The sequence below is a fragment of the Amblyomma mixtum genome, chromosome 10, assembly GCF_055824585.1.
Source record: "Amblyomma mixtum isolate Tamu chromosome 10, ASM5582458v1, whole genome shotgun sequence".
Taxonomy (NCBI): Eukaryota; Metazoa; Arthropoda; class Arachnida; order Ixodida; family Ixodidae; genus Amblyomma; species Amblyomma mixtum.
In genome coordinates this window covers 59,092,868-59,113,578 of record NC_143021.1, presented here as the reverse complement: position 1 = coordinate 59,113,578, position 20,711 = coordinate 59,092,868, and the positions used below count along the sequence as shown (strand labels likewise).

General features: G+C 44.8%; 1 protein-coding gene and 1 long non-coding RNA gene across 2 annotated transcripts in view; one reads left to right on the top strand and one right to left on the bottom strand.

Annotated features, from left to right (window-relative positions):
* The window catches only part of LOC149325886 (uncharacterized), a 77,399-nt gene that overhangs the window by 42,232 nt on the left and 14,456 nt on the right, over positions 1-20,711 (top strand). The window lies entirely within an intron of this gene.
* LOC149325887 (uncharacterized) lies at positions 5,177-11,525 on the bottom strand. Its single transcript, XR_016286500.1, has 3 exons — positions 11,233-11,525; positions 10,246-10,426; positions 5,177-6,188 (listed from the first exon to the last, which is right to left on the bottom strand). It is a non-coding gene; the product is annotated as an uncharacterized LOC149325887 (long non-coding RNA).

Genomic DNA, 20,711 nt, shown 5'->3' with positions numbered 1-20,711 from the left:
CAAACAATACCAGTGCATTTTTCTGACGCCGGCATCCAGGCTGGCAGGCCGGCCCCGAGAAGCTAGCGCGCCCTTACGATTGTATGGCCGTAAGGGCGGAGGAGTAAAACAAGCACTGAACTCCCTTGGGGTATGCAGGAGTGGAAATGCCATTTTACTCTTTTGTCAAGAGGAGTGAACAGGACCTTTCACTCTTTCTCGTTTGTAGAGAGAGTAGATTGAGACCTGCAGGAGTAGCGAGGTTCTTTTACTCTTAATGCAGGAGTATCAGTTCTTAGAGTGTAGCTCGCTGCGTTGTCCTTAACTTAAGCTGGACCCTCTTTGTTAGCCTCCACGTTTCTGCCCCACAGGTGAGTGCCGGTAAGATACAGCTGTTGTATACCTTTCTCTTGAGGGATATTGGTAAACTGCCATTCATGAACTGAGAGAACCTCCAATATGCGCTCCATCCCATTCTTATCCCTCTAGTTATTTCCCTCTCATGATCCGGATCTGCGGTCACTACCTGCCCTAAGTAGATATATTCTCTTACTACTTCCAGCACCTCGCTACTAATTTCGAACTGCTGTTCCCTTCATGTTTTAGTGTCATTAAATACTAACTCTATAGCATTATATGGCTCATCAGCAACGAAACCCGGCGGCGCTGCCCTGCAGAAGCGGTCCGAAAAGCCCCCAGGGGCGCCACCATCGTCTCGCTTGGCATCAGGAGTACACCATAAGCAGCAACCAAGGATAAAATTTCTTCTGTAAATGCGAGTAATTGAACTAAGGATAAAATTTCTTCAGTAAATGCGAGTAATTGAACCAAGGATTGCGAGGCGAGCACGCGAGCCAGTAAGCTGCGCTGCTTCTTGGCGTATGAAGGTGAAAATAATCTATGCTAATGATAAGATGTGTAATTAGCAAGGAAGAAAGGGATCCACGAAACAGAGCTCACGATGCTTTCGCATTCAAAGCACGTAATTAGTTTTAAGTAATACTTTGATTTGAGCTAATTGGTTGTAGCTTGACATGTTTACGCAAAAAACATATTGGCGCTAAAAGACGGAGACAACACAGACAAGACAGGACTGACGCCAACTTCTAAGTTTATTCACGTTTTATTTATTCAGTTTTGATTTGATCTTTTTGCCTGCACGTGTGGTTATTAAGTGGTTTTTTCCGTGAGTAAACTTAGTTGGTAGTTGGCTCCAGTCCTGTCTTGTGTGTTTTGTCTCCGTCTTTTAGCGCCAGTACGCTTTTTGCGTAAACATGTCATAGTTGTAAGTGTTCTCCGTATTTTTTTATTGAGAATGTGCATTTGCATTTTTACAACCGGGATTATTATTGCGCATGACAAGGCGGAGTGGTAGTTCAATATAAATGACCTCCATGACTTTTCAGTCTTCCAAGCAGAAGCGAGACTACGTAGGTTTTGCCTCTAGCTTCTCGTGTAGTGGGAGAGACACAGAAACAGACGTCTCCTTAAAGAAAGAAAGCATGCGGTGTCATGGCGCCAAGACAGCGTTGCTGCTTCAGAAGACCTTCCCACTGTACGCGGAGAAGGTTGGGCTGTCGAGTGAACCAGTTTGATCACGAACGAGGACGCTTTCGAGCTGGTATTCCAGACGAACGCAGCGAGGGGGATCTTAACTCTTTGTAACGCAGCTCACGCAAACGTGGACATTTTGTTTCATTTTTTACTCATGGGACAAATTCTGGAAGAACCATTGATTTTTAGGTGCCACAATAATGAATGGCGGTTCGTGCACCGATTGATGGGCAGCTCTACGCGTAGGCGTCACCCACGGAGCCTGACGCATCCTGTCGGAGCCGACGACAGCTAATACAAAAAAAAATTGTGCGGCAGATTACACCCTCGTGTGAGACTGATGACACAGTGATGCTGTTTGCGTTTGGTTCGACTAAGTTAACTGGTATTATACTCGTCATTTCTATCTGTTGTGGTCTATAGTACACCCCCCCCCCCTCCTCCACAAAGTCAACGAACACTCAGTCATCAGTACATACAAGTGTTTTTCAGTACCACCGCTCATTCGTCCTCCTGGTCGTCTACATTAGGGAATTCTTCCTCCAGTGCGTCTTCACCTCTGTAGACCACCACCTCAAGTTCATCTGTCCATCGTCGTCGCATCCCTTCTCGAGCAGCGGCACGTCGGCTGTCCCACCGCGCTTCCTCTTCTTTCGGGGAGAGATTCTTTTTCCGCGGCCCCATCTATCTTCGTCGGAGACACGGTTGCTCTGTCGTCAGTCGCCGGAGAGCAGCTCCTTTTATTATACCACGTGGTTACGCAACGTCCACGAGGGCGTCTGTGTTTTTGAGGCGAAAAGCTTCACTAGGCTCGTCAACACCGGGTCTGGCGTGCGCAGTGATCATGGAGGAAAAAAAAACAGAGGAAGGAGCGGCCGGCGACAATCGTGAAGCCTAGTCTTAACAAGTAAAGATATAGTAAAAAAAGAGAGTGTGTCCCCCCCGTGATCACACCACGTGATAGCGTGCGGTAAAATCTAGCCCAGCTGCGCGCGCGCAGGCGCAGATTAGCGCGGCAGAGTGACTGTAAATCAACCTCCTTGCTGTAGACGCCCGCGCCGCGGGTCGCACATATGCGCGCACTAAAACCTACCAGAATCAAAACATAAAGGACAGACTCGGAGGGCGAAAAACTGAGGGAGAAAACGGCTTCGTAAACTCTCGGCTTGCGAACGCTGGCCGCGTGACATCACGCTCCCTCCTTAGTTTTTTTTCCTCCATGGCACTGATCAATTTTAGCCACAGCTGCGCATGCGCGAAACCGAGCGACGTCACGCGGAGCGCAGGTGGCCGCTGCTGCCGCAGCCGTCCTCGCCGCCGCGCGCTGACTCCATCGTCTGAGTGTCGCCGCTTCTTCTCCTGGCCACCGTTTTACCCCTCGCCGATGCCGCCGTCCCAAGAGGAGAAGGTTCTTTCGCAAGGCGTTGCGAGAACGCGTGAGCGGCGGCGGCGGCCATAGAAGAGGCGGCCATCCTCGCCACCATTTCACCTTTCGCCGCAGCCGTGCACAGTGCGCATTTGAAAGGAGGGGTAATAAGGCGTGCTTGAACAGGCGCAGACATTCGCCATGGAATGAGATGAAGAAACAACAGTCGGACGATCCAGAAGTGGTAGCTTGGGAGTTGGCTGAAAAGCAGCGAGAGCTTTTCGCTTATCCAGGCTTAACCTTAGCTAAGCCACAGCCAAGTTTTTTTGTATTATTTGTCGTCCGCTCTCGGCAGGGTGCGTCAGGCGTCCGTGGGTAACCTAATTACTGCGAACACACCCACCGATGCGCACGACAAACGCAACCTCCGCCTTAAACAGCATCGCTCTTATATACACAGACGCCATCGGGGGCGTTGCGCTTCGTAACTATTTCTACTAAACCACTAACGTGATTTCGCTTCGTAACTGACACATAAAATTCGCTTTCACCCTTACAAAAATTTTTAGTAACATTCTTTAGAAAGTCTTTCGACAATTGTTAATAGAACCTATCAACATTGAATAGAAAGTCTTTTAAACGCCTTTGTACATTGTAGTAACAACCTATCAACCGTCTTCCGACAATTGGCCACCGATATCCAAAAGACTCAAGTACATAGAAAGTCTTTATACTTCCTATCATCCCCTTATCGAGTTTGTATACACTTCCTACTGACCCCTTACCGACAATGTCTACCAACACCCTATTAACGGTCTTCCGACAATTGGCCACCGTTATCCAAAAGACTCAAGTACATAGAAAGTCTTTATACTTCCTATCATCCCCTTATCGAGTTTGTATACACTTCCTACTGACCCCTTACCGACAATGTCTACCAACACCCTATTGACGGTCTTCCGACAATTGGCCACCGTTATCCAAAAGACTCAAGTACATAGAAAGTCTTTACACTTCTTATCAACGGTCTTCCGACAATTGGCCACCGTTATTCAAAAGACTCAAGTACGAAGAAAGTATAATTCCTACATCAACTTTTGGAAAAGTGTATGTTAACTACACAGTACAACACTTTTACCAACATAGTTTTATCACTTCAAAATCATTTTGTGAACACTATCTTGGAGTGCTTAAAGAATAATAGAAGCAAAATGCAAATTATTACATTTATTGTGCACAAGTGTACATACGCGCTACAACACATGCATGATGCATCAAAATATTTTATGGAGAACAATAGAGGAACAGAATATTGCCTTCGGCATGCTTCCCCTCAGTTCCCTCTGAGTAACAATGACTGACACACAGCAATTGAAAAACATAACAGGTTTTAATTCACGATGTTTCGGCTGGAGGACCAGCCTTTTTCGAGTATAGTATAGCATTCGAAACAAAAGCTGTGCGCTTCAAATGCTGTAGTACACTTGAAAACGACTGGCCCTCCAACCAAAACATCGTCTATTAAATCCCGTTAGGTTTTTCTTACATATATACGAGGTGTTTCAGGGAAGACTAAGTAATTTTCAAAAAACAGGTATTTTGAGATGAATGTATGGCTTTTTCAGCATAGTATTACCAGTGTTGGCAGGCACCAGAAAACTTGTGAAGAGTCTTACGTAATAAGCTGGTTAGCTAATTTTTATTAATGAACCTTTTCACTATCAGAAACTTTGTTAAAACATTAAGTTGGGCTAGTTGGTAACGGCTTGAAGGAATCATACTCTTAGTGGTAAGAACACACACAACACCAAGACACACACACACAGGACACCCGCTAGACTTCAACTATCTTTACTGGACACTTGTACGACATAAATATGTATCACTGAGCACACGCAGGTGCCTCGTCATCGGCATCAGGTCTAACTACGCCCTCCCTCCCCTCTCCTCCAAGGCATACGGTTGCACCGATAAACAATCCCTTTTTCTGCCAATGCCAGGGAGGGAGTGCTTACACACGTCACCCGCCTCTTGAATACGAAAGGCCTGGGAGCCGAGAAAAAAGAAAGAAAAATTATCGAAGTCTTTCGTATTCAAGAGGCGGGTGACATGTGTAAGCACTCCCTCCCTGGTGTTGGCAGAAAAAGAGATTGTTTATCGGCGCAACCGTACGCCTTGCAGGAGAGGGCAGGGCGTAGTTAGACCTGTTGCGGATGACGAGGCACCTGCGTGTGCTCAGTGATACATATTTATGTTGTACAAGTGTCCAGTAAAGATAGTTGAAGTCTAGCGGGTGTCCTGTGTGTGTGTGTGTCTTGGTGTTGTGTGTGTTTCTTACTGCTAAGAATATGATTCCTTCACTATCAGAGTTAGGCGTCTAGTTGCCATTAGAGATTTGTAGCAGTTACATGCACTGGAGGGGTTTCTTTCCCTGTGTGCTTTCAAAAGCGCATGTATTTTCGCACGATGCAGCCAAATTTTGTCGAGCCACAGCGGCGAAAGTAATCATGTTTTGTACATTCCAGAAACTGATATGGCTACTACGAACAACTGGCTAAAAGTCTCTAACTGCAACCAGTTGCAAACCTGTGTTAGTTAAAAAGTTAATTATCAGAAATTAGTTAACCAGCTTACTAAATACACCTCACCGGCTTTCTGGTGTCTGCTAACACTGGTAATATTATGCAGCAAAAGCCATATTTTTGAAAACTACTTATTCTTCCCTGAAACACCTGGTGCATATAAATACTGCTCACTTTCCTGTACAACACAGAAACGAAATAATTTCTTCTGTAACATGAAAGTTCCATGAGCCACATAACAAACCCGTGGAAAAAAACTGCATGCATACACACACATCTCTCCAAAACAGCTAAAAAATCCCACACAGTGAAACAATGCTTACACTGTCTTAAGACCAACATTAAAGGCTGCAAACACTAGCGAATTAAAAGTCAAACAAATGCCAAACATATGCTAAATGTCCGCATGGATGTAGATACTAAGCTATGAGCTGATTTTAATAAAAATGCATCAGCACAGAAATGCTTAAGAGACTTTGTTGGTGCACTATCCTGACACTTGTCCTCAATATCAGGCAGCCTGCTTGTTGTTCATCATCATCATCAGCCTGACTATGCCCACTGCAGGGCAAAGACCTCTCCCATGCCTCTCCAATTAACCCTGTCGTTACTTGTCTGCATCACCAGTGGAAGAGGTAGCGTCCTAGTGATGAGACGTGTGCACGAACAGGTAGCCTCCTCCATGGCAGAATGCAGCAGCAAGAGAACTGCGCAAGAAAACATTCAAAGTATACAGTTATAGTAACTTCTAATAGAATCAAACACGGAGCAGCAACAATCAGTTAAATGTGCACTAAAATGCAGCACTCCGAGTGAGTTTGATAAGGCTGCTGAGTAATAGCATAAGCAGCAGTCACAAGACTGGAACTAAATGTAATGCGTCCTTGAACAAGAAAAAGCTATAACATGCTGTTGTGTTCAATTCTGCCCCCACATTCGAAGACTGAATGATATTCACAGGAACTGACATTAACGTGTTACACCTAATTAGGCAGGCTCGAGACAAGGCGATAGGTGACTATAGGTTCTAGGAACAGTAGGGGAGAGTTATTAGTAGAGTTCGCAGATAGAAATAGTTTGCGGATTATGAATACCTTCTTCCGCAAACGAGCAAACAGGAAGTGGACGTGGAAGAGCCCCAATGGTGAGACTAAACATGAGACTTCATACTGTGTGCACGCCCTGGCATCGTAGAGGATGTGGAGGTCCTCAGTAAGGTCCGTTGTAGTGACCACAGAATGGTAAGGTCTCGTGTTAGCTTAGATTTGAAGAGGGAACGGAGGAAACTGGTGAAGCGAAAGGCTATTAACGAGTTAGCATTAAGAGGGAAGGCAGAGGAATTCAGACTGTCGCTGCAAAACAGATTTTCCGCTTTAACTGAAGAAGACGACCGCAGTGTTGAAACAATGAATGATAATCTTACAGCTATCGTTACAGAGTGCGCCGCAGAAGTAGGTGGTAGGATGGTTCGACAGGATACCAGCAAGCTATCTCAGGAGACTAAAGATCTGATTAAGAAACGCCAAAGCATGAGGACTTCTAACTCCACAGACAGGATAGAACTAGCAGATCTATCGAAGTTAATAAATAAGCGCAAGGTAGCCGACATAAGAAAGTTTAACGTGGAGAAAATCGAGCATGCTCTAAGGAACGGAGGTAGCCTAAAATCAGTGAGGAGAAAACTGGGCATAGGTAAAAACCAGATGTATGCGCTAAAAGACAAACAGGGCAATGTCATCAGCAATATGGATAAGATAGTTGAATTAGCCGAAGAATTCTACACAAATCTATACAGTAGCGAATGTAATCATCAAGTTACTGAGGGAGGCAGTCGAGCACAGGAATGGGACATCCTGCCAGTAACGAAGGAGGAAGTAAAGAAAGCCTTAGGAGCAATGCAAAGAGGGAAAGCAGCTGGTGAGGATCAGGTAACAGCAGATTTGTTGAAGTACGGAGGAGAGATTGTGCTACAAAAACTAGCCACCCTGTATACGCAGTGCCTTGTGACCTCGAGAGTACCAGAAGCTTGGAAGAACGCTAACATTATCTTAATTCATAAGAAAGGAGACGTCAAGGACTTGAAGAATTACAGACCGATTAGCTAATTGTCCGTTGCCTACAAGGTATTTACTAAGGTAATCGCTAATAGAGTCAGGAATACCTTGGACTTTAGTCAACCAAATGATCAGGCAGGCTTTCGTAAAGGATACTCGACAATAGACCACATTCACACTACCAATCAGGTGATAGAAAAATGCGCGGAATATAACCAACCCCTATATATAGCCTTCATTGATTACGAGAAAGCATTTGACTCAGTGGAAACCTCAGCTGTCATGCAGGCATTGCGGAATCAGGGTGTGGAAGAGTGTTATGTGAAAATATTGGAAGATATTTATAACGATTGCACAGCTACTATAGTTCTCCATAAAGTCAGCAATAAAATTCCAATACGGAAAGGTGTCAGGCAGGGAGACATGATCTCGCCAATGCTCTTCAATGCCTGCTTACAGGAGGTATTCCGGGGACTGGAATGGGAACAGTTAGGGATAAGAGTTAATGGAGAATACCTGAGTAATTTGCGATTCGCTGATGACATTGCCTTGCTAAGCCACTCAGGACAAGAACTGTAAAGCATGATCAACCAGTTAGACAGGCAGAGCAGAACGGTGGGGCTAAGAATTAACATGCAGAAAACCAAAGTAATGTTCAACAGCCTAGCAAGGGAACAGCAGTTCGCAATTGGTAGCGAGGTGCTGGAAGAAGTAAGAGAATATGTCTACTTAGGGCAGGTAGTGACCGCAGATCCGGATCATGAGAGGGAAATAACTAGAAGAATAAGAATGGGGTGGAGCGCATATAGCAGATTCTCTCAGATCATGATTGGTAGCTTACCAATATCCCTGAAGAGAAAAGTATACAACAGCTGTATCCTACCGGTACTCACCTATGGGGCAGAAACGTGAAGGCTAACAAAGAGGGTTCAGCTTAAGTTAAGAACAACACAGCGAGCTATGGAAAGGAAAATGATAGGTGTAACGTTAAGAAATCGGAAGAGGGCGGAGTGGGTGAGGGAACAAACGCGGGTTAATGACATCTTAGTTGAAATCAAGAAGAAGAAATGGGCTTGGGCAGGGCATGTAATGCGAAGGCAAGATAACCGCTGGTCCTTAAGGGTAACGGAGTGGATTCCAAGAGAAAGCAAACGCAGCAGGGGACGGCAGAAAGTTAGGTGGTCGGATGAGATTAAGAAGTTTGCGGGGATACAGTGGCGGCAAGTGACAAAGGACAGGGTTAATTGGAGAGACATGGGAGAGGCCTTTGCCCTGCAGTGGGTGTAGTCAGGCTGATGATGATGATGACCAAATTAGGCTACCACGAAGAGATATTTAGCCATTCCAGTCATATGAAGATAACATGCAGGCCATAAAATATAAAAATTATTTTGTGTTTCTGATTTGTCTGCACAAAAATTCAGGCAGCTTTTGTTTTCAAAAGTGATGGCAAAAAGACATTGCAATATAATGCACATGTTGCTGTAGATAATGTATCATTTGGAGCTATACCAGGTGTTAGGGGAAAATGTATGAACAAAGAGTACAAAGGTGAGCAAGTTCGTCAGGGCAAGAGTGGCACACTCTAAAGCAAATGAATCAAAATATTAAGGCACACACTGCGTCAGATACAATACTTGTAAGTAAAGCTGCATAGAACTACAAGCGATAAAAGCCTCAGAAACGTGCCCCTAAGGGAGCAGCTGGACTGATAGTTTTTTATTTGTCCCGCAGCACATCCCTCTAGTGCTGAGGCCTGCTCATATCTGTTTAAGTTAAGAATACAAGGGAAACAAGCAAACAAGTGTTCCAAAGAAGATAAAAATGTGCACTTAGGTTGTTCTTTAGGAAATTACCTGTCACTAATTGCAGCAATAAATACCTCGAGAAAGAAAATAAGTTATTTACACAGCTTATTACAAACCTTGATGGCACGGGAGAAAGGCAACATCAAATGCATCGGTTCAAGTAAAGCCAGGGGTCTTGTTAAGGTCACAGCAATATTTGTTGACTTAGGCTCAGCTAGTGTAATGCAATCAGTAACTGAACGTCGGCATGAATAAAAAAAACAATGCACCAATACTCAATTCCAAATGCATTTCAACTGTACAGTGCAGTCAGTTGTGACAAAGGGAGTGTGAAAGAAAACCTCAGCAATGCTCATGACATCGAATAAGCACCTTTCTTCTGTACAGCTAAAATATAAGCTTTGCAGGGTTTCATGTAATGCAAGGATAACCTGGTAAGGTATCAATTATTGATGCTAGCAACAAATATGCTTCTAAAGCAGAGTGCTCCACTTGAACGCCAATATTCAATTATGCATTGCCCGTTAGGCCATGCCTATCACATCACTGGTTCACTTCAAACATGCCATACTTTGTAAGAGGTAGGTACTGCTGAAGTAAACCTATAAAATTTATTTGCTGCTTTTAGACTGCTGTATAAAGGTCATGAAGCAGATAATTGTTTTAATTTGGTCTATACAGTGGTCAAGATTTCCAAGCACGAGAGGCATGAGGGAAAAAACTATAGGAAGCATTTCACACTATAACACAATGCACTTGACTAGGGGAGTGCTTTCATGACGCCCGCAATATCTTTTCCCTTTCTCTTGGTCCTCTTTTAAAAGAAAAAAAAACGAAAGAGAGAGGGAGCCTGGAGCAGAAGATTTTTGGCAGGCTAAAAAAGACAAGGAAAATATACCCACTTGTCTACCTATCCTTTTACAAGTGGCACATGCTTGATATCCAGTGTCAATGGCTGATAGGCTGAACCAGCAGGTCTTGATGTCATTTGCCTCTGGTTGAGGTAGCATTGGCTCGATGACAGATGAAAGCTGGTGCAAAAGTAGCGTGATGATACCGGTGGAGCAGCTGTACAGGGCTTGACTGCAGGTGCATTTGAAGAAAGGCTGCATTAGAGCCATGCTTTCATAAACATCACAGAAGCCACATCCCATTAAAACCTCTAGCTGTTCAGTCCAATGTGTTCATGAGTGGAGGCTAATTATTAATTACCTATGCCTCCAATAGTTAGCAAAAAAATGGTTTACAAAGCTTGTCATACTTTTCTTAAAGCTATTATTCGCGAATCACGTTATACTTTTATCGCTTCAGACTGAAAATGGGGGAATGACATAAATGTAGTGAACGTAAAAAAATAAAATGACAACAAACCTTCCATTGTGCGATTACCTCAGCTGCACTGCAATGGAATGGTTCTGCTATTTTTAATCGTCGTTTCGTTGACCAGAACTATCAAGAAACACAGCACTTGATGTGACTGCGACGTAGAACGGGCAATGCTCCTTATCCAGTAAACACTCAGGCAGCAGAATCAAAAGACGCACGCCGCTACAAGCACTTTTCGTTCTTATGGTCTCCTTTTCACGCGCTGCTCCTGTTCAGTCGGAATAACGAATCAAGCAGCACCCCATAGTTCTCGGCGTGCAACCAAATTCTATCACATAACTCCTGCGCCGAGGAGCTGACGCAAACAGCGTGAGGCGGCGGGTTAAAAGTTGCATAGTTGGCAAGCGAGCGTGTCAGAACACCTTCTCTCTGCAAACGATCGCGTGGTGCCCGCATTTTGCACCTCACTGCGAACAAGACGTGAAGACCAACCCAAATGCATTCGCAGCCCTCAATCATACCCCCGACACATCGCAGAAGTCATTTTCCAGTTCTGTACTTACATTTGTCAACGTTCACGGCAAGCCGTTTCTTCTATCGGGCATCGGGCGCCGGCCGCTCTCGGCGTGGTTGCGTGCAGTACGTCAGAGCAGTTTTTGAGCACTGCGTGCGCGTAAGAACGTCTTCCGCAGCACTGGAGCCATCTGTCACCTTCCGAGTTCAGTCACACTACCACAACACTAACGAGGCCGCACATTTAACACAAACAAACTGAAGAAACGCACCCACATCACAACCGTCGCACCCCGCCAACAAAGAGTCGTTTCAGCGTCCTAAAAAGATAGTGTAGCGCGCGGCCAACATGAGACTCGCAATCCGCCGCCAGCGAACGGAAAGGTGGCGCTAATGTCGCCTAACTTTACACGCGTTAAAAAAAGAATTGATAAAGCCCTTTTTGCCACAAACTTGTTGCATTAAACGACAAAATATTTTGTTTCAATTACAAAGTCAGCAAATTGGAATGATTGCGGTGAAAAAATGCGACTACTCACAAGCATCTGTTTCTGGCGGCGCTGCGAACGAAAGCTTGGAAAACCAGGCAGCATGCCGGGCAGCTAGAGGCGACGCATCTGGGGCCAGGAAAGCCGCAGCCGCTGCACGGCTGCACTGTCTGCCTAGTTCTAAGGCTATAACTCAGCTCCCCGTAACTGCGTCGCAGAATAAGGAATGATGATGATGTTGCCAAACGCTACTGGTTTCGGTTTTTATTTTCGCATATTGTGTGGCTTAGCGTACTCTACACAGCTTGGCTCATGCGATTTAGTGTACGTGTGTGTACCTAGGGAACACGAGCGTTCGCACGCCGCTCTAGCGTGACGCGCGAAACTTTCAAGGCTGCGCTGCAGCATCGCCTCTGTTTTGTGTGTGTTTATATCACGTCATTGGACACCTTGCACGCTCTTTGCTCGAGCGAGCCCCGCCGACAGTCGCGCTACCGTAGTCTTTTTGTGTGCTTCCTTGATTGCTTTATGCCTCTACCTTATGCGGTCCTCGGCTCGGCCTCACGTCCGCTGATGGCAGTAAGAAAAGGCGAAGACTGAACACATGCTTTCGCGCGTCTACTCCGTATGACTACGTTAAAACCTAACACTTTATTCCAGCATTCCTTAGTCATTGCATTACGGGAAGATAGAAAATACAGCTCTCACCACGTTTTCCCTCGCCACAGCTTCGTACCGTGTTTGCGTTGAAGGAGATGCAAGTGGAGATGCGGAAGAGGCACTGCGCCTGTGTTTTAGCGGTGCTCAAAGTGGGGGCTGCTCTCACCCTAGCTTTTTCCATACTGGAAGCTCCTCTGTGGCTCAGTACTACCGAAAAATGTAACAAGTCAAGAATGAGGGCTTATAGTGCTCCAATTGCCGTGCACCTTCCTCATGCAAAGCCCTTGTTACCGCAGTTGAGTACAGCGGGCCGCTGTTACCTGTTTTGTTTCTCTATACTTCTCTTTATAGTATCGGCCGCCGAACATGAATAAAAATTAATATTGCCTTGCCTGAAATTTCGCATGTACAGTCGCTGAGGAACGAAGCAACTTGAGTTCTCGAAGCTGTAAGCCTGCACACGTTACACAGAATTTACTCAGAGCGCGAAGCGGTGCGGCCCTTTTCGCGCGGGGTTTTTCAGTCCCGTGCGATCAGCCATTGCTGGTCGCTCGAGGAGGAGGGTAGTGCGAGGGTTTAAATTGGGCGCTCCCACGTGGAGTGGCATAGTGTACCAGGCACTTTTGCATGGCGGGTAGTGTGCAGGGAAAGTGTGCTTGCGGTGCAGGTTCAGGAAGCTGGTGATATAATTTGGGCGCCATTTGGGCTAGCGAGAACGTGTCATTCAATGAGTGTGGAAACACATCGGTGCAATGCTAAACTTGAATTTTTTTTGTAGCTCGCAACAATAATCCCTCTGAAACCTCAGAGCGAAACGCTCTTAATGCTAGTGTGTTTTAGCACCGTCGTACGGTACATCACTGTTCAACTGAACGTTAAAATATGACCTATCAAGAATTACAACAATATCAACACCAACGTGTTTCGAATTGGCAGAGTTGTTGTACAGCTCTGCTGAAATTCTTTGTTAGTTCTGAAATGTTAAATCTGTTTAATGACTGCCTGAGTACAGAATTTAAGGACGAATACGCAGCAGAAAGCATTGTTTTCGTGTAGAATGAGCCATCAGCGAAACTGATTCGCTGTAACGAAGTCATTATTGCGCTTATGTAACACAATATGTCACTAGCTCCTATTTTTTCTTAAAGTTCTTTTAATTTCCTTGAAGTGCAAGGCAATAATACTTGAGTATTCTATGAATTCATTCACTTTGTACCAAAATTATTTCGTTTGCTGGTAACTTTTTTTGTAGACTTTATACAATCAAAAATTGTCACTAAATGTCTTCAATTCAAGGCACGTTTCTGAATTTCGGGATAAATGTTCTGTTATGAACTTTGCCCTTTTCCCCGCACTCGAAAATGCGAAAGCAGTAAATCTAGTATTGAGAAAATTGAACTGAAATTTCTAAAAATCCACAGCGTGCTCGGCTATGGGAATGTGATTGCAAATTTTTGTTTCGTCTTCAAGGTTAGTTAAGTTGCCGGTTTGAAGTTGTCGGCTACAGTACTTGATTATTTTTGGCTTTTATTTGTTTATTCGCATCACCAAAATGCTTTCTCGGTTCGTAGTATATTTCTATTGACAGCAGTATATAAGCAGTAAGAAAATTGTATGAACTTTCTATCAACAAATGTTGATAAAATATGCCCTAAGAAAATGTGACTGCAAATGTTTGTTTCGTGTTCAAGGTTGCTTTAGTTGCATTGACATGTTAGGCTAGAGTACTTAATTAATTTAGGCATTTATTCTCATTATAAAACGTTCTGTCGGTGTCTATAGTATGTTTCTACTGACAGCAGTACATAGAAAGCAGTAAGGAAATTGTATGAACTTCCTATCAACGAATGTTAATAGAATATGCTTGGCTAAGGGAATGTGAGTGTAATGTTTGTTTCGTGTTCAAGGTTGTTTTCATAGCTTTGAAGTGTTCGCCTACAGTACATGATTTGAGGCATCTATTCGCATGACCAAAAATGTTTTGTCACTTTCTAGAGTATTTCTGCTCACAGCAGTCCGTAAAGAACATAAAGTATTAAAATGGAATATATCTTCTGTTTTAAAACGTTTTCCCATATCCTGATTACATTCCAAACGCATTTGCTGCGAATAATGTTGGTCGCTTTTCGATATAGTGAAATTGTTGACTAGCTGCAACAGATTCCACCATGCAATCAGGTAAGATGTCGTCACGATTATGCGAACAAGATAGCGTTAATCACCTCGAACACCATGCAGTTTGTTCATTTACTTCTCTCAACGTGTCAAACTGCACCCAGCTTTTCTAGTAACTTTCTATTGACAGGAGTAAATACAAAGAAGTAACAGTCTACCAACATTGTATTGACAAAAATACATAGAATGTAAAAATTATTTTCTAGTAACTTTCTATTGACAGGAGTACATACAAAGAAGTAACTTCTATCAACGTTGTATGAACAATTGTTGATAGAATGTAAAAGTTACTACAAGGTTACTAGAGTCAATAGAATGTTAATACAAATTCTAAAGAAAGTTGATATCCATTTTTGTAAGGGCACTTTGTCACATCTTAATGCATTTCAAATCGTTGCTATTCCAGCTTGCTTTTTCTGCTTCCTTTCTTTTCTTTTAGCCGCGGCATATTTTTTCTGACGTTGTTTCTTCACAGGAGCTTGTTCTGCATGTTGAATGAACAGCAGCCGTCCCGTTGCCGGCACCTCGCGTCCGCTATCCCTCGCCCCTCTCCGCAATGAAATCGTTTCCGTCGCACTGCCGAAGATCTCACAGCACACTTCACAACCGTGCAGAACATCGCATCATGTGTTAAGAACGCGACACAAGTGCAGGGAGGGGGTGGTGATAAAAGATATATCATCCAAAAAATATTTGCAGAGAGGTGAGTGGGGTAGCGCCCCATTGGCCCCAGTGCTCATAATACTAGTTGGACGCGCGCGCGCCTATCTCGATGCCTCCTCCGCTTCCATGCGTTGCTTCCGCCTTAAGCAAGATTACGCCACAACTATGCTCCTCTGTGTTTCTCTCCCCACCCGCCACACACTCGAAGCCGGGCGATCGCGTTCTCCTTCTATTTGCTCCCTCTATTTCACCACTCTGTTGCAGCTAATACGTAAAGAGGCAGCAAATAAGTATTTAGGTATAACGCTGGCATCTGATTGTTCCTGGAACGCGCACATTGAAGACTTGGTGCGCAGGGCAAGTAGAGCACTGAATTTTATTCAACGCAATTTGCGATGTTCGCATGTCAATTTAAAAAAACACTGCTTCTCTGAGTTCCGTCCGACCTATTTCGAATTATGGCTGTGCGGTTTGGGGCCCTTCTACCAAGACGCTCACTGAGCACATTGAACGAATTCAAAAACGTCCAGCCAGGTTTGTCTCAGGTCGATTCCGAAGGCGGGATAGCGTAGGTGCCATAAAAATCAGCTCAACTGGGAACTACTTGCCTCTCGCCAAAGAAAACTGACTTAAACTCTTATACACAATATTTCGTAATAAAACCGGTGTTAATAGAGAAACTTATCTCAAAGAGCCTTACTATGTTTCCATGCAAACAGACAATAGCCTCAAAATTCGTGAGTATGACTCGAGAACCGGGACTTAAGCAAGCTCTTTTTTGTTAAAACAATTGGCGAATGGAATCGACTCAATGAAATGCAGGTGTGTTGTACTCACGAGGATGTATTTTTTTCAATGCTGTAATCCCCCTGCTGTAAAGATTATGGGCGCAGCGGGGTAACCTCTGAATAAAATAAAGAATCGACGCTGACGCCCCGCCACCACACGTGGATCGGGGTGGTGTAAAGCAACGTGTCGACATGCTTCAGGAGAGGCGCGCGCCCTCCCTCCCCCTTTGGGCCTTTTGCTTTGGCTCCTTCTGTCGTTCTTGCACTTTATTCCTTTCATGCATCCAGCATCACACCTATGCCAAGTTTCATCGCCACTGCTCCTATAATCTCTTCGAATAAAAAATGAGTGAAAACGTTGCACTTAAATTAAGCAGGTCTCTTCTGTATATGCCTATCGGGACCTCCATTCGGGCAGTATTCTGAAGACTTTTGTGAAACCGCTTTCCAGGTAGGACCTACTTGAGGCGATTGAGGCTGAAAAGGGCGGAGACTCCAAATTTGTGGCTGGCGCGTTATTTGTTTCAAACGTTTCTTATGGCTCCGGGAAGCATGATACGCACTGCAAAATTCGTGCACTCGCACTGAATAATTTAATATCGCATTTTTAGGAGAACGATTTTCGGTTTCGGTTTCGGAACGCCGAATTGGACAGTGACATCACTTTCTAGGATGTTCAACTGCTGTGCCTGGTCACGCGGGCCCACAAAGTTGTGGGCCTCGCGTGGGTTCGCGTGAGGATGCGAAGCAGTTTGCCAAATTCCAGTAAGCATGGCTAGTTTGGCAATACGTTCACAAAAACTAACCGAGCAAGTGGCGGTTCGCTGGTGCATCAACTGCGCTCACTTGGCTTGTCACTCGTGCCACATGGCTGCGGCTGTGGCTGTGCCCCGCTCATCGTACGTCACTGTATTTTGGTATCACGTCACTAAAACTTTGGTTACGCTACCAGTGTAGTGACGTCAGCGTTGATTGCGCTAGCGATGGGTCTAGGTCGTGAGAATGAGCATTTAGGTAATCTCCGAAACCGAATTAAAATATTTTTTTTAAACGTTTGTTGTGTCCAGAACTTGCCTGTGAGTGCCCTTCCGTACAGAGGAATCCCATAAGAAGCTTTTTATAGCCTCAAAATTTGGTGTCTCCACCCCTGTAAGCAGGCGCTTCGGAATATTAGCCTGGCACCGCTGCTGTGTAGGCATGCCGAGCCTACATTGCACCTCACCAATCTCGCATCGTGTTCACGATGTTCTGGGCACTAGTGATTTACTGATGCTTCGTGGGGCTCAACTCAGGTGCAAAATGGTGGTTTGAGCTAGTTGGTACATCTTTAAAATTTCACCAGCGCTGCGACTAGGAACAAGAACAGAGAAGGAAGACAAGGACAAGCGCTACTAACAACTGAAAGTTTATTTGAAAAAACACAGATTATATGCACACAACCGACAACCCAAAGCGCCTGCGCTTCCCGAAAAAAGCACACAAAAGAAAGTTAAGAATCTAGATACAAAATTTCACACTCATGTAAGTGTACAGATGGTGTGCTAACGCACGTGTCGCTGTTCTTGTGAATGTGATAGGCTTCACACAACTCCCTAGTCAGCTGATCTGGATATCTGAATTTAATCTTAGCCCTGTTAAGCAGTGGAAAGCATGCTTTTTTTATTAGACATACCGGGTTTGTTGAGATGAAAATCTCTGCAATGAAGGGACAGATTTGATGCAGGAGCACCATTCAAAGAGGTTTTATGCTGACGTAAGCAAGTATTTATGCATTTACCGGTTTGCCCAATGTAATTCTTGCCGCATTTAAAAGGTATGTGATGTACCACTCCCTCTGCACATGGCACAAAGGGTGACTCATGATCCACCTGGCATGCATTTTTTCTTTTGCCTCTTATTTACTTCTGTTCCCGGGCTCTTTTTTCAACAATAGCACAAACCTTGCCTAGTTTATTAGGGACCGAAAAGAGCACTTTAACCCCATATCTAATGCCAACCTGCTTAAGCCTATGGGATAACTGATGAATGTAGGGTATTACCGCATACTTACTTACCGGTGACATTTTTCAAATAAACTTTCAGTTCTTAGTAGCGCTTGTCCTTGTCTTCCTTCTCTGTTTTTGTTCCTAGTCGCAGCGCTGGTGAAATTTTCAACTCAGGTATATCTCTCAGCGAAGCGATGCTTTCGCAAGGTTGATTTTACCGCATTCACCTGAATCTTTGGCGAGGACCAATTTTGAGGGTCTCCAAAAAAAGACAAAAAAAAACGGCGCGAAAGGAACGCGAGGAACGGGGCCACAGTGTAGTTTGGTTTATAGGGATTTACGTCCCAAAGCGGCTTAGGCTATGAGAGACGCCGTAGTGAAGGGCTCCGGAAATTTCGACCACCTTGGGTTCTTTATCGTGCACTGACAGCGCACAGTACACGGGCCTCTAAATTTCGCCTTCATCGAAATTCGACCGCCGTGTCTGGTATCGAACCCCTGTCCTTTCGGTCAGCAGCCAAGCACCATAACCACTGAGCCACCACGGCTGCGCCACATCGTAGTGACAGTTGGATAGAAGTTTTTTTTAACAAGAACAAGTAGAGCATCTGTCAGAAGTTAACAGCCCAATGTGTTTGCTTGTAAGCGTAATGAGAGGGATCTCTTAAAACCCGCGAATTTTTGGTGAGGTAGGGTCGAGGGTTCTTTTCACCATTAAGACATTTCGGTCACTGGCGATGCATGGCTAAGCACAAAGCATAGCCTGGAAGCGAACCCCTTGGACTTTGCACTTTTGACAAAGGCTCTGTCTCAAAGAATGGCTTTCCTGTAGCTCGTGTTTACAGGAAGGAGAGGGCGCACATTCGATTCTTAACAAAGTACGGCAGTTGCTACCTTTGTCATCGCCGGAGGCATTCACTCACCTGTTCCTTTCCAAAAGAGCCGCAAAAAAGGTTATCAGATAAGACCGATACGATAAGCACGGATTCCGGCCAAGTTGTAACAGCGTCTACCTTGCGCTTTAGAGACCCCGTCATAAAAATCAAAATATAAACATCGGAGAGTGCTCCAAGAAGTATTTGAAGTGGTCGTCGTCTAGCGCGCCCAGGTGTCGAAAACGCGCTGCAGCTCGAAAGTCATATGATGCCGGTAAGTGCGTGACGTACTAAGGAAAGCAGCGACAAAGAAAGCTGTTCATGCAATTGCTAACTGACGGCGATTACCACTTATAATAATTTACTGTTTAAGTGATACCTGGTAACCAAAAAAATGGATACCATCGTTCACCGCACAAGGCATAAGTAAAGATGGCGTGTTCCTTAGAACTACGGAACTCAGCCACTGAGCTACAGACCATCATCCTTACTTAAATCACATGACGATGTTAATCTGCTTTGTTAGCTCTCAGCGCTTATATTGTTATATGGAAAAACTTGTACTTTGATTTCTCCGTACTCCGGCAATTCTTTGTAATATTTTTTGGTGAATTGTGTTATGTGTTTCGTATTCCTATTTCATATAACACTGTTGATTTGAATCGTCACCTATGCTTGTAAGCGCTACCGGGATAAAAATGCCTGTTCCTCCGTCCGTCCGTCTATAAGCGTCTTTTCCGTGCACCAAATCGAGTAACTACCGCCACCGTGCGACATGAAAGGTGCTACAGAGGTTGACGATGCATACCCAGTGTGTACTGAACATCATTAAGGTGAATTTAATGCCTCATACTGTCGTGAGCAGCCGTGTCGGCAGATGTGTCCGCTTTTCCGTTACGGGCCTTATATGGGCATATTTCACTCATTACTTAATCGATGGCATCCAAATGATATCCTAACGCGAGTTAAGGCATTCTATGATAATTGCATAATAATTAACATTTCTAGTCAGACCAGATAAATAAATGAAACCGAGTAGGAAATTTATCCAGTTGGGGAATCGAACCCAGGGTCTCCGGAGTGCGAGACGAGCACGCTAACCACTCCGCCATGTCAGATGGATGGTTTGCAGTGAATAAAGGCGCGTCTAGTGAATACGATGTCTTCGTTCACTGCCATCTTCCTCCCTTCCCGTTAGGGCAAGTTTCAGGTGTCCACCGAGGTATACGACACAGATACATTTATTTTCCTCAAAAACCAATTTACCGACGAGCAAGGCTTAGAGCCGAACGGGCGATGGCGTTCTGTGGGCTCCCTGGGAGCGTTGCAAGACGCTGTCGCGTTACACTCTTAGAGGCGAAGCTCAACATCTTAACCACACATCAGTGACACAAGCAGCAACACAGCGCTTAAGGCTTTCGCCTCACCACAGTTTAGGTCAACAAAGTTCCCTCATAAATTTTTGGTGCGAAACGAAGGCCTTTACGTCTGGCGTGCTCTACAGTGTTTCCTCGGGACGATGAGCCGCATTCGCGCTCGCTGAGCAAGTGCGTCTTCTCCGATGACTAGTTTCCGTTCAGCCGCAGCTCTGGTAAGTGACGTGACGTGCCATAGCGGTCACCTTGCTGCTGTGACCTTCCGCTGGTCGACCGATACGGCATTCAAATTTCGGAGGCAGACCAGCACGACACCATCAACCGGTATTATAGTATATTTATGCCTTTTCCTCCTTTATATAAGCCGATTATAACGCGAAGGGTGACTTTGAACTTCCAATTTTGGTGAAAAAACATTCGCGATACCTTTGAGTGAGTACGGTACCTCGGTAAAATTACGATGGACGTTAAGCAGAAGAGCAGAAGGAATAGAAACAGAGACAACGCAGCGCTGAACTA